This window comes from Peromyscus leucopus, chromosome 19, assembly GCF_004664715.2.
Source record: "Peromyscus leucopus breed LL Stock chromosome 19, UCI_PerLeu_2.1, whole genome shotgun sequence".
Classification (NCBI taxonomy): domain Eukaryota; kingdom Metazoa; phylum Chordata; class Mammalia; order Rodentia; family Cricetidae; genus Peromyscus; species Peromyscus leucopus.
This window is the reverse complement of record NC_051079.1, coordinates 71,101,113-71,111,745: the sequence shown is the minus strand read 5'-3', so window position 1 is coordinate 71,111,745 and position 10,633 is coordinate 71,101,113.

The following is a 10,633-nucleotide window of genomic DNA, read 5'->3' as shown; positions in this document are numbered from 1 at the left end:
CTGTGAACGTGAACATGGAAACTAGTGCCTGCTACACCCGCTCACTTTCGATGGATTCCTTCCAGTGCCTCAGTTTACCTTGCTTGTAGAATGCCAACAGTCTCAAGGGTCTAATAATTTTCTTCATGGTTTTCTGTCCCGGTAGCAGCAATCTCACTTTTAATAAACTTGCGAGTAATCAAGCTTCGTTTAATCAGTGCATTTTATGATTGCCTCAGTGCACACCTCACAGCCTCCCATCTCCATGTAGCCCATAAAACGCATTCCCAGGCTACAAAGGGTGGAGAGTCAATGAACCAGTTTCTCCTAGGGTATCTTTTTGACAATATCTTGCTCCATGTTAATAACCTCCAATTTCAAACTTGCTGGAAAATTTTTATTAAAGAATAATAACAACAACAAAACTCTCCTCTCTATCTGTTTCTCTGTCTCTTTCTCTCTTACTCTCTCTTTATCTCTGTCTCTGTGTATGCGTGTGTGTGTCTCTCTGTCTCTCTGGCTCACTGGCCACCTCCCCCTCCCCGGTAATCTTCAAATCATCTTTCCTCAGCTCCCAAGTGCTGGAACTTACAGGAATGTGCTAGCAAAGACAAAATTATAAGCCAGTAGGGGTTGTGGTAGTAAGAGGGTGAGGGACTCCAATGCCTTCTTTTTAGACGTAATTTTGACGGCAGGTGAAAGTCTGGTGGGCCCAGAATCTCGGGCCACTACGAGATATTGTGAACTATCAAACCATTACAAACTTAAAGAAAAAAAAAGAAGCTGTGAAATTTAAGGTAGCAAAAACATAAATTCATCTTATTTTAAATTAACCCAGAGGAACTTCGGCCTGTAGGACTTGGTGGTTTATGGTGTCCAAAAGTGGCCTGGAGCTCTTTGCCTCCAGAAGACACTTAGAAGCCACTAACGTTGTGTATAAACAGAAGGCAGAAGCACCGTTCAGGAAGGGACCCGAACTCTTGATGCAGCTTTCGTTTTCATCGACCAGTTAACGAGGGCAGGAAGAAAGATGTCTACAAAAGTCAACAGAAGCCAGCATTGTCCAGGAGTCCCCTGGGAGCCCTGCTGGACTTCTGACTAGTTAGACTCACCCATCTACTCACACACCGACTCTCTCCTTTATTAAGGCAGTCTTCGAGTTTTGAGCAATAACTTTCTTTTTGTGTGTGACCCGGTGAGTTGAATTAGAGTTGTTTGCCCAGATATGAGGATATTTACCTGAACATGGGCAGCATATGAATGGCTTCACCAATGAACAAAGTGACATCCCAACAATAACTCAAATCCTAAGAAACGGCACTCTTCCAGAGTAACATTCAGAACTTCCCATGGAGGTTTATATTTAAATGCATTTTCCTGCATGTTTTGAAAATACTTTTAAAAAGCAACGGAGTACAAACATGAAAATTTAAGTAAATATTTTATTTCTATGAATCAAAGCAGCAACAGCTTTCTTTTGCTCCAGGCAGGCTCAGGTATAAACTAGAGAGTCTAAGAACCTGCTGCGCTGACATCCTTGAGTGAACAGACTGGAGACAAACAGCCACCTAGCAAGGGACACAGAGATGGGGCTGAGAATCCACGGTGACAGTACGCCAATGAACAGGGAGTTCCTTCAGTTCCTGGGTCAAGAAAAGTCTCTCAGAGAAGGAGATATTTGAACCCTAAGAGCCACCAGATAAGAGGTCGAGGGCAGAGGTGACAGCTTGGGGTTCTGGGAAGTGACAGAGGCTGGCATTTCTGGAGTGTAGCGAACGGGGTCAAAGTGCACAAGGGAAGTTGAGACAGGTGGGCAGAGGGGTCCTGTGGGGTGCCAGGCACCATGGGCAGAAGTTTGAATCTTCATCTAAGTTTAATAGGAAGCCACAGGAGGGCACCAAGATGACTGGACTTGATCTGAATTTTAACATGGTCATTCCGGCATCTATGCGCATAAAATTATGAAGAGGCCCAAACTAAACGCAAAGAGATCATCACTGGAGACGGACTACTGGAATAACACAGAGACACACTGGTATAGGGCTGAGTTGGGAGTAACAGATCATGAGAGATGGGCAGGGTCAGGACATGTCTTGGGGTACAGTCAACAAATCCTGTTCAGGAAGTGGATGACATGGCATGGGGGTGGGGTGGGGTGGGGGGCAGAGGAGTCTGTCTTTCGGTACACACTAGACTGTACAACAGCTGGTGAGTCTCTTACTGATGTCACACCGAAAGACTAACTTGTCTTTTGTGGGCTAAGATGCTCTCATTGGGAGTGTGGCTGGTCGCCAAGTAAAGGGGGGCTGGGGGACCCTGAAGGATCATACATCTCTACAGGCAGCAAAGCCCACTACTCTGCTCACGGCTCACTGGTCAAAACAAGTCACTTGGAGAAACCCAATATCAAGGGGTGGATATGTGTTGTTATTTTCTACAAAACGTGGCAGAGGGAAGCTGGGTAGAGGTGAACATGACGTCTAACAGGTGTGCCCAACCTTTTGACTTTGTGATAAGATTCTGCACCTATGAAGTACACACTGTAGAATACAATTGAGTTAATAAATACACACACACACACACACACACACACACACACACACACACACACACACACACACAAACCACATTTGTGATTTTTGTGCCAGGCCGGATTCTCATGCTTATGCCTCCAGGGGTTAGACACACCCAAGGATGTCAAAGGCAGTCAGTCCTTGGACTGGGAAGCTGAGCAACAGCGTGGCTGGTGCTGCCACCTGTTGGCTGAGAGGGGAAGCTGAACTCTTGGATTCTTCACTGCGAGGAGCGTAAACCACATTGCTCCCCTAGAGCCTCTGGTCAGGGCCCTCTGACTGATATAGCACACGAATGAGTTGACTTTAGGTTTGGACCAGTGGACTAAAGAGTTAGATGAAGTCATTAGGTCATGAGATTGGCTCTCCGAGGACGAGAAGAATCACATGCTCTCTCTTCCTCTCCAGCCCATCAAAACGCCACCTTTACCCAGGCCCCAGAAGCCAGGAGCCGGGCTCAGGGCTGATTCGCAAGGCTTTCTGGCAGCTGTGCTCATCCCTGATCTGCCCGCCAGCTGTCTTCTGCGCTATAATCTATCTCCCGGTATCTGCAGAAGTTTTAGCAATGGAGTCACGTATTTCAGGCCATCTCCATCGCTTAATCCTCAGGCTCTGCCTCATTGTATACTTACTGCACTAACTGAAGGATAGTGTTGTGAGCTTGGTTTGCAAAGGATTGCTACAGGCCAGACCAGGTTTGGGAGTAGCAGAAGTTAAAGAGAGCCACCAAGGCTTACAAGTTCTGTAACTTGTCAACAGTCCAGTCAAACACAAAAAATGATGTAGTAAATGTCACATGATCATCCTAGAATTTATTTTAAAAAGTTACTGTGCCTCGAGAGAAGGATCATTTGGTAAAGTTCCTGTCTTATGACAGGACCCACGATCCATGTAAGACAGCTGGCCAGAGAAACAGAAACATGAGGATTCCTGGGCATTTCTGGCCAGCCACCCTAGCCTACTTGATGACTTCCAGGCCAGGGAGAGACCTAGTTCCCAAGACAAACATACAAACAAAAACCCAGGGATTATAAATCTGAAGGTTGTTCTTTGGCATCCACATGCAGGGGCAGGTACACACCCACATGTATGCATGTGAACATACACACTCACATACACACATTTGTAAAAGTAAACAAAACGTTATCTTCAGAACTCCTACTTCTTGGGTCACCTACGTGATGGTAACCTTGAACTAGCAGAAACCTGTCTAGAGAAAACTTTCCCTGGGTGCCATGCTAAATCCCTGAGGCTTGCGTTCAAACTCTTCTTCAGTTTGCGGTGCTGAATAAGGTACTTGCTCAAAATACATTTTTAGTCCACAGGAGCACTAAAATCAAACAGGTTTTCTAATGCCGTGATAACATGGAGCTGTTTACCTGAAAGAGCTGAGTTGCAGCTAGCTCAGGGCTGGTGTGGGATCCTGAAAGCAAAGAGGGCCACAGGTAAACAGCGTTGGGGCAGCTCTATGGGGTTCCTCCCCACCAGTTTCCCAGCTTCTCTCCCATCAATCCTTCTTTCTGCTATTTCCACTCCTGGGGAGACAAGCTTCCTTCAAACTCCAGAACATGTTGCAGTCCGTAGCCCTCGGCTCTGAAGTCTCCATCCCTTCCTCTGCTCTCACTGGCTCTCAGAACAGCATACCACCTGCCTATCCCTGTCATCCATGGGCTGGAAATGGGAGGACAATGGACAGTATTCATCTAATGCACGGTGACCAGTTGTTGGCTGGACAGGAGCAGTTCTCCAGAAGAACAGTGTGGAGTTTGGACAACTTGAGAGAGTTGGTTCTTCCCTCACACCTGTGGGTCTCGGGGATCAAACTCAGGTAGTCAGGCACCTTTACGTGCTGAACCAGCTTGCAAGCCCCTTGAGGATCTTTCGTAAAGGGAGTATTTACCCACGCGCTCACCCATCAACCATGCGTGAGTATGATCATTGCCCCATACAAGCTTGAAACTGAACTGGAAATCACTGTGTTCACACAATGGCTCTCCTTTGAACATGCTGGCTTTTGTGTTCTGTCACAATAGATGAGGAGAAGTCGGGAGATACAATAAATGGCCACCTAGTCATGTTGTATAATTTCTGAAGAGCAGGAAGATTAGTTTTCCTTTGAAAAGGTGTAACTGGGGATTGAGCCAAAATTGAAATAGTGTCAGTGTTTTCTTTGATCTCAAAGCGACCCATGCTCCTCAAGTGAGCCACAGGGAAGACCTGAAGCATCCACGAGAAGGAGGAACTCCTGGAAATCCAGTTCCCGTGTTTGGTACTTTCAGAAAATTTCAATATTAATTGGCATTTACTTGGGGAAAAGAGTGTTGGCCTTCAGTGGTATGCGCTTCATGTGAGCATGTAAACACTGTTGTGCCTTCTTTACTCCGGGAGTGACAGGGGAAGAGAGTATGTTGGGGATGTACTGACATCAATATATCATTACCATGTGAGTAACAAGGCAGCCTGCTGACAGATGGGACTGATGTGTCCGTGAGAGTCATACTTCTTCCACCCTTGGAAGTGTGGGTACACATGGCATGTGTGGAGCAAAGCTGCTGTGAAAAGACAACATGCCAGGTACTACAGGTTCCTAAGATGGGGTCTCTGTGTTCCAATCTCATCAGCTCTGACAGTACACTCCATCACCGAGGATGGCTAGGCTTTGTGCGTACTGGAGTAGGCACACAGTCCCTTGGAAGGAAATCCATCTGTTATGTCATCTTGAAGTCTCAGAGAGTCAAGGTCAAAAATAGAAACTCAGGGATGGTGTTCAGTTTTTATTTTTTTAAAGATTTATTTTTATTAGTCCTTGGGAGAGTGTACATGCAGGTGCCTAGTACTTCCAAAAGAGGTCCCTATGATCCCTTAGAACTGGATTATTGGGTGCTGTGGAACTGATTGGCATGGGTGCTGTGAACTGAACTCTGGTTCTAGGTAAGGGCAGCAAAAAAAAAAAAAAAATTCTCATTGTTGATCCCTGTGAGTCCCAGCTCTTACAGCTTCATTTTCACTTCTGGCTTTACTGGGTTTTCCATCTGCAACAATTCAGTGTCAAGCAAAACTCACTTATTTCAAACTTTCTGTATTCTTTTGGGTCAGGACCACGTCCATGTTAGAAAAAACACTCTTTTTCTGGGTGTTTTTTTCTCATCGAGGGTTCCCCTGAAGGGTAAAGCCCCCTGGGCCCACAGAACCCCACATCCTGCTCCACCAGCAGGCTCAGGGGAGCGTGCTTCCCCATTTTCCAAGCAACAATACGTAGATAAAAATGTCAGAGCCTGGCAGCCTGTCTCTAGCATATGTGCTTCTATTTATGAAGACACTTAGTGTGGATTTAGTAAGTTCACCACAAAGCTCCAGGGGCGCCTGTCTCTTTAAATCCATCTCCTCCCAAGTGAAATTTGTGGCCCTGATGAATGGCAGAGCAGAGTCATCCATAAAAGGGCAGAGGAGAATCACACTCATTTGCATACAGTAATTATTCTGTGAATCAGGCCACCTTTATTGCTGGCAGAAAATCTACTGTCAGCACTGCTCTGTAGATCAATTTTGAAAACCCAACATCAGAGAGGAGTTGTTTGGAATCCTGTGGTCCAGCATTCCTGCCACCTGCCGTCTGGTGACCGTGTCTCTGGGTCTAGTCCACCAGTCTGTTTCTCTATCTGCCCTGTCTGTGATGCTATGTGCCATTTCTAGAGAGTTCTCTTGTAGGCAGGCTGGCTATGGTTCATTTTCTAAAATGGCTGAACATGGGAAAGCATGGGAACCCAAGGGCTTGGTAGACTCCCTTTCTCTGGAGTCTACCACCCCACCCTGCCAGATCCCAACATATACCTGGTAACTCTAGGTAGCCCTACCCAGAACCAGAGATGGAAGAGAGTCTGGAGGTGGCTTTTGTCCCTTGCAGTGATTTGACAAGAAATATTCCCCCTCGTCATTTGACAAGAAATATTCCCCCTCGTCTTGGGCACTTGAACACTCTGTCCTCAGTTGTTTGGGGGAGGTTTAGAAAGTGTGGACTTGTTGGAGGAGACATGTCCCTGGAGGCAGCATTGGGAGTTAAAGATTTGTGCTGTTCCCAGTTCTCTTTTCATTTCCTGCTTGTGATTTAAGAAATGAGCTCCCAGCTTTCCGCCCCAGCCGCCATGCATGCTGGCTGCCGCCATGCCTCTCCCCACAACAGTAAGCCATGTGAACCCTTCTTTTTGTTCATTGCCTTCACCATGATGCTTTATCATAGTAACGGAAAAGTAACTAATACAAACTCTTGGGTCTCCGGTTTGGGGGATGCAGGGAGTTGAGGAAGAAAGGAAGAGAATTTGAGCCCGCAGACTGAAAGAAAGGGACTCATTCTTTAAAGGATGTAGAAACCCAGTCCCATGTGTGCATCTCCAGAAGAGGGATGGGAGAGATGCTTCACCTGGAGAGCTGGTATCAGCAAAGCCAAAAGAGCAAAATGGCACTGCCAGTTGGCTCAGTAAAGTCATGGTGACTGCCCTGAGGCAGGGGCAAGAAGCTCGGTCATGTCCATTATGACCTGTGTGTCCAGTCTCCAGCTAAAGATACAGAGTTCCACAATACACCTGTGTGACTAGTGTAGAGACCAGAAGGCCTGAAGGTTGTGTGCATTAAGATTTCCCTGGCTACCTTACATTCCCAACAAACCCTCAAAGAGGACAAAAGATGTAGCCAACCCTGGGAACACACAGCTGAAGGGCTGTGTGAAGCCATTTGACAGCTATAGGAAGGTTTTGAGAAAGTTAGGAGGAGCAGAGACTTCAGTTGTTGTCCTGATGTCTCACATGAAGAAGGGCTGTGAAGAGTCTTTCACAAACCCCGAGAGGATTTAAATCCTCTGTCATTCTTTATTCTGTATTCCTCTCCTTTCACGCTTACTCTTCTTAACATAGCAACAAAAATAAACACTTCCACAAAGCAGACCATGCTGGTGAGAGAAAGCAGACAGTGAGAGGCACTGTAAGAGTCAATCGCCACGAGGCCCCCAGAACATTCAGGTCCACTGGACAGAGGGAAGAAGGGTGGATGCCAAGGACAATGAGTGGTGGTGGTGAATGAATAGTCTCTGTTTGGGAGGTAAAAGGCTCTGGACTTGGATGACAGTGGTGGGTATACAACCTAGTACATGATTGTAAAAATGGCCACTGAGTTTACACTTGAAAGCAATTAAAATAACATTATTTTACACGCATATGTATGTATGTATGTATATAAAAACAAAAATAAAATATGTACCTCAAACGGTTTCTCTTTGGAGCTGGAGAGCTGGCTCAGGAGTTAAGAACACTTGTTGCTCTTGCAGAGGACCTTAGTTCTGCCCCAGACACACAAGTAAGGTGGCTCAGAGCTACCACAACTCCAGCTCCAACACCTTCTTCTTGCCACCGTGGGCACCTGAGCCTGTGGCAAACACTTCCACAGATGCACACACATGCACAAAATTGAAATCTTTAAAAAAAAAAAAGGATTTTACTTTTTTGGTAAATCGGTAAACACAAAGGTGGGGGCTGTTACTAAAGTTAGAAAAATGAAAATGACAAAATACCGAGAGCTTGAATGAATGATTAGGTGAGCTGGCTTCCTGCCCTTTTCTCAGAGGTGACTCTGGGGTATTGGGCCACATGAGTCACAACACATGTAAGTTTGTACCAGGTGAGGTTTCTCAATGCATTATATATTGAAACCAAGCCAGGTTTTAGAAAACTCGGTAGCTCTTCATATCAATCTAAATTTATAATATCTTTTAAAAACATGAATAAGGAACATGTTACTCATTCATCAGTAAGCAAGCCCTATAAAGACACAGAATTCAATGAAAATGACAGTAGTTTCCAAATGTATACGGTGGTATTACCGGCTTATAAAGCAACTACATTATTGCTCTCTCTGGTACAAAAATATTTATTTCTATATACTTTTCCTGTTTGTAGGTAGCTTCTCTGATACAGAATAACTTGGAAATTTACCAGATGTCACAGAATTAGCTAAAATTGGAAGGGCACGTTGTACCACACAATGCCATGCCTTTAGTTTGTGACATTCTGCTGAATTCGTTGTTCAATTCCAGAGCCCCTTTTATAGTGTCAAGCTGACAGCAGAGTGTTGCAAGGTGCTTTTATAAGTAAATAATGCCACTACTGATAGGACAAGGCAGTCTGGGAAAGATTGACAAGACATGATATCGTTCAGCTTCCAAAATAAGAAAATAAGACCTGGAGTCAAAACCAACTTCAAAACATTGAGTGACTTCTAAGAGGCAGCTGTCCCAAGGATCTATGTTACTTTTAATCAAAATTGTAGTGGTGCTATCAAAATTTAAAATTTAAACATTCCCAGCACAAATAGGAGGAATTGAACACTCTCTTCAAATTAAAGTTTGTTTGTAATTTGTAACTGTTATTTCTGTTGTTGTTTGAAGATGGTGTTTCTACTGATCTCAGAATAATATCCATGTTTAGTGATTTAGCAAAGTTCTCAGCTCCATTAACACCCCATACCTTCTAGGGTTATTATAAATCTTCAAACCCAATGTCCTCATCATGAAGGAGAGATAGTTCATAGGTTAATGTGCATTGTTGTGTCCCTAAACAATGCCAAGTCCTACATCAAACTTTAAGGATGCAATGTGCAGATGAACAAAATAACAAAGACCTGCCCCTCATGGGGCCACATTTCAGTGAAAGGAGTGATTAATGAAAACCCAATCAAGTGACATTTCCAGAAAGCAGTTAAGGGGACACAGAATAGAGTGAAAGGGCAAGAGAAGATGGGTAGTTCAAGATAGCCATTCCATGTACCATCTGTAGAAGGAAGACTTGGAGTTAGGGTCTTCTCAGGGGAAGGAAAATGAGCCCCACAGGTCATAACTGGCAGAGGAGCCATTTGAAATAGTGGAGGAAAACACCAGAGGCTACATGTCTACAGATTAGTGAACACTACAGTTCGGGTAATTCATCAAGGACAGGTGAAGCCCTACATTTGTTCCCATCACTTTAGGAAGCCACTTGAAGGTGTAGGAGACAGTTATTGTATGACTGATCCCTTTGACTGCTAATGACAAAAAGGATGCTGAAGACTCAGGAACTGAATGGATGGAGACTGAGTATGAATGGAGTGAGGGCTTAGAAGACAAGGATCAGGAGGCTCTTATGAAGGTACAGAGGCCTTCCACTGTAGGGAGTCTAGTGATGTTTAATTTGTGCACCCCAATAAAGCTTATCTGCGGAATCAGAAGAAAAAGCCAGCCACTATATTAAACATAGAAGTCAGGCAATGGTAGCACACACCTTTAATCCTAGCATTCAGGAGGCAGAGATTCATCTGGATCTCTGTGAGTTCAAGGCCACACTAGGAACAGAGCCAGGTATGGTGGCTCATGCTTTTAATCCCAGCACTAGTTAACCATAGAGGTCAGGAGGTCTGTACAGACAGACAGGAAGTGAGAGAAAGAGGAAGTGATGTAGCTGGGGGGAGAGAGGAAGTAAGATGGCAGGGCACAGAAAGGTATATAAGGTGTGAGTATACAGGAAGTAGCTCTCTCTTGGGCTGAGGATTTCCTAGAGGTAAGAACTAGTGGCTGGCTTGTTCTATCCCTCTGATCTTTCAGCTTTCACCCCAATATCTGGCTCTGGGTTGTTGTTTTTTTAATAATATGGTTTAGCAATTCATGTTACAAGAGAGAACAGATCAATCATCATGGCTTGAGATATAACTTCAGGAGTCATATGTTGAAGGTGGTATAGGACACCATCTTACAAATACAGATTAAAAAAAAAGCACAGATGATCTCCAGAAGCCCTGGAGTCTCTGGCATGAGAGTCTACCAGAGAGTGAAGACTGAGCACAGTGACCAAAGGGACTGAGATCACTGATATAGGGGCAACCCAAAGAGCAGGATGTCTCGAAGCTTGAGGGAAGAGTGGGCATCCCCAAAGGGTCAGCCCCACTAAGTACTGATGAGAGACCATGTGCTATGAGGACTGAGGAGGAGCCAGAGCTTTCAATAAGATGATGGGCTTGAAAAAGCCATTGGATAAAATGCAAGGATAAAATCTTCATGGTGTAGG